This window comes from Myotis davidii, unplaced genomic scaffold (assembly GCF_000327345.1).
Source record: "Myotis davidii unplaced genomic scaffold, ASM32734v1 scaffold902, whole genome shotgun sequence".
NCBI lineage: Eukaryota > Metazoa > Chordata > Mammalia > Chiroptera > Vespertilionidae > Myotis > Myotis davidii.
The window spans coordinates 296,346-300,917 of NW_006293951.1; positions in this window are offsets into that span (position 1 = coordinate 296,346).

Here is a 4,572-nt window from a genome sequence, read left to right on the forward strand (position 1 = left end):
GCATGACAGGGGGCAGTGCCCCATCTCCCCAATCGTCCCTGCTCTGAGCCCAACCAGGGGTTGCACCTAGGGATTGGGCCTGCCCTCTGCCACCCGGGAGCAGGCCTAAGCCAGCAGGCGTTATCTCCCGAGGGGTCCCAGACTGCGAGAGGGCACATACCGGGCTGAGGGACCCCCCTGCCCCCTGAGTGCACAAATTTTTGTGCACCGGGCCTCTAGTATATAATAAAAGCTGAAGTGACTGTTAGGGCAGAATGACCAGAACAACCGGTCACTGTGATGCGCCGCTCAGCCAGAAGCCGGGCTCATGCCTAGTGAGTGTAGAAGTGGTGGCATGAGCCTCTCCCACCTCTGCAGCAGCACTAGGGAGCAGCAAGCCAAGCGGTAAGGAGCTAACAGGTGGGTGGTAAGGACTGTGAGAGGTATGTCTGACTGCCAGCTTAGGCCTGATCCCAGGGGCATCGAGCCTAAGCCGGCAGGTGGACATCTCCCGAGGGGGCCCAGATTACGAGAGGGCACAGGCCAGCTGAGGGACACCCCCCAACATGAATTTTGTGCATCGGGCCTCTAGCAGAGAAATAAAGAATTTAAAGGAATAGCTTCCAAGAGGTGCAAGACAGTGTTTTACACCAATGTCTCTTCTGTTCCAGGACTTCCTTTTCTTCTTTGTAACTTTGGGTGTGTGTAACTGAATGCTCTGGCTAAGTATATTCAATTCAACTTACTCTCTCCTTCATTGGGGACTTCATAAACCTTTTCATGTGTAAAATTAATGCAGAGTTAAACTCTTCCTGTAGTTTATTTTATCATTTTCTTCTGTTATAAAGATTAGCCTCATAAAAAAAACAGGACCCTTCAGTCTTCATTCAGACATAAAAAGTCTATCCACTGAGCCAAATCAACTTGGGCTTATTCAATGGAGAATATGACACCCCACCAAAATTCCGAGAATTATATGAGGATACCATCATCACTATTATTATTGTTAGTCCCACTGTGTATAGAATTTCTAAGTAGTTCTTCCAAATGCTTAACTCTAGACATATCCTTTCCTTGAAAAATTCTCAAGTCCCTTAGCAATTTAATACCGTCTGTTCTTTTTTCAAAATCTGAGGAAGAAACCGCGTGTTGGAATTGAACCAACACTATGTTTTCCTCTCAGTAGATAAGCAAAATCTCAGTAGATAAGAACTAAAATGATTCCAACAGATGTTTATCATGAAACTGCCAGAAAAGGCACTGGGAATCACAAAGGTAAGTTCAAATCTACTGCTTGGAAACTTCACCACAGCCAAGCATCTTTTTACGTAGGTATTCAATTGTTTTGAAGTACTTTTAAAACCTTCCTAAATTTTATCTAAAAAAACAATTTTGAAATCTGTAGAACAATTCATGGATCTGTGTCCTAGATGGATTTGGACGGGTCTGAGGGAGTAGATTTGGATCTTTATTTTGGCTTTTAGTGGCTCCTTTATGTATAAACATACAAGGCTCTCCATGACCTGGCCATGGCTGATTTCTTTCCGCTTCCTATTCTACAAATCTCTTGCAACCATACCGAACTTATAGCATCTCCCAAAGCATGGCATGCTATTTCACATCTTTGTGACTTTGCTCTTTCAAATTCCCTAGCACTGCCATTACCCACCAGGCAAATACATACTGTGTTTTCAGAGTTAGCCCAGCATCACCTGTTCTAGGAAACCTCTTCTGCCTGCCATTCATCTCCCACAGGCATCTTGGGTACTCCCTCTCTCCACTCTAGATCTTTCTGTGGTACCTATAACACTGTGTTGGCTTACTGGGTATTTGCATTTGTGGTTCTCACTGAGAAATTATAAATTATTTGTAGGGTAGAACTGTATTGCCCATTTTTGGATTAGTAGCAGTTAGCGGTGTCTGACTTAGGGTATGGACTCATTGAATTCATCTTGAAGAAAATGGATGATGGATGGATGGATGGATGGGTGAATGAACAAATGAATACCTACATCTCTATCAATAAATTAATACTTACTTGTAAAATTTTAAATTTTTCTCTCCCATATTTTGAGATTTAGACGTGTGTTAAATGAAATCAGTTGTACACATTAGACCAGTGATGGCGAACCTATGACACGCCTGTCAGAGGTGACACGCGAACTCATTTCTTTGGTTGATTTTTCTTTGTTAAATGGCATTTAAATATATAAAATAAATATCAAAAATATAAGTCTTTGTTTTACTATGGTTGCAAATATCAAAAAATTTCTATATGTGACACGGCACCAGAGTTAAGTTAGGGTTTTTCAAAATGCTGACACGCCGAGCTCTAAAGGTTCGCCATCGCTGCATTAGACATTACTTTGCCTTTTCCTTTATTCCCCCGCTCATACAGAATGAATAATCCTACAAAGGTTAAGTAAACATTCTGTAATATTTCACAACATAGAAAAGGCATATCTAAAACATCACAGTGCAGACACATTGTTTCCCATGTTTGACATACTCGTGGTGTAAAACTAAAAATCTGGAAAAGAAAGAATACTTAAAAATGATACCATTACAATATGCCATTTATATGCCTGAAATTATAGTGTTCTTTAAATGTTACCTCTTTAATTTAATATGCACAATCAGCCTATAATATTTGTTGGTATTTTCCTCATGTTCAGGTAAGGAAACAGAGTCTCAGAAACATTTAATATATTTCCCCAAGTTACACAAAGTGATGTCGACTCTGGTCTTTCTAACATAAAAGCACATGTTTGTTTGTTTGTTTTCTCTCTTCTTTTTCTTTTTTCTATTGTGCAAAGAAACTTAACATGTTGTTTACCCTCTTAAAAGTGTTTAAGCCTGGCTGGTGTGGCTCAGTGGTTGAGCATTGACCTGTGAACCAGGAGGTCAAGGTTCAATTCCTGATCTGGGCACATGCCCAGGTTGTGGGCTCAATCCTCAGTGTGGAGTGTGCAGAAGGCAGCCAATCAATGATGCGCTCTCATCATTGATGTTTCTCTTCTTCCCTTTCCCTTCCTCTTTGAAATCAATCAATAAATATATATATATGTATATTTAAAAAATGTTTAAGTGTACAATACAGTATCATTAACTATAGGCACAATGTTGTGCAGCAAATCTTAATGATCTCATATAAGTGAAACTTTGTACCAGTTGAATTGCAACTCCCCATTTCCCCCTCATTCCAGCCCTGGCAGAACCATTTTACCTTCTATTTCCACGTGTTTGACAATTTTAGATACCTCGTATAAGTGGAATCGTACAGTATTTATCCTTCTGAAAGTCTGTGTTTTAATTTATTAACTCTTTGAAAAGTAACACTAATAAACCATAGCATGTTAACATATTTATGAACAATAACTATTTTAAAAAAACAGTTAAAAGAGTGACATAGTTTTACATATCTCTACCAATTTCATTAAAATGTTTGAACTATTGGGAAGCATCAAGATTGTGCTGGCAACACACTTTTTCCAAAATGTAACTCTTCTGTCAAAACTCACTGACAACAAATACTGTCAGCTGTTTTCCTTCAAGTAGCAAACTCACTTTATTCATTTTTGAGAAAATTTTTTCTCAATCATCAAGTCTGAATAGATAATTTGTCAGTGTTTTCCCTATTTTTTCTTTTTCTCCTTGTTCTTCTCCCTTTCTCCCTCTCTCTCTCTCTCTCTCTCTCTCTCTCTCTCTCTCTCTCTCTCTCTCCAAGTGTATCCCTAAGGCCCATGAGTCACGGTGTTTCTATGGCAGCCTTCGGGCCAGAGCTGGCCATGGGTGCGTCAGGCACCGAATTTGACACGGCTGCAGGTCAGTGCTATTTTAAATATGCTCTGTTTAGTGAAAAGAAGTGGCCACTTCAACTCGCAACTCACTTGCATAAATGCTTTCTTTTTCAAGACAACAATGATAATTTTGTAAATAGCAGAAGAGTTCTAGGTGTATTTCCCATTTCATCACAAGATATGTTCTTAGGGGTTGAGAGTTAATAACACTACTAATTGCTACTACTTCATCAACGATATACGTAGGTGAAGCAGGCTGTTGGCAAATACAATGATTATTTGTATAACTTGGTGCCACTCCGTGGATTCGTGCTAACGTGCCAGCAGTGGTGTTCATCATTGCTTTAGCACCATCAGTGCATATGTCAATACAGTGAAAAGGAAAGTAAGCTCTTTATTACTTATTGTTAAAAAGTTTTGACTTCATGGAGCCCTGAAAGGTTATTGGGGTCTCCTGGGGTTCCTTAGACTACACACTGAGAACTCTACAAAGCTATTGCCACAGCCTCTCCCTGCTCTTCTCCCATCTGAGCCCTGTAACACTCTAAATCAGATGACGTTACCCTTCTGCACCAAACTGCCTGGACTTCGCATTTTCATGCGGAACAATGTGGGATGCCCTGATCCTTCTCATCTCAACTCCTGCCACTTTCTCAACTGCCCATCTTCCTCAAATCTGATGCCGCCTCATGGTTCCGGAACACTTCGAGCAAGCGTCTCTCTATTCTTTCTGCACAGGGCATTTTTTTTCTCCCTCATAGATTTTTCATGGCTCATTTTTTCTCTCCTTTTA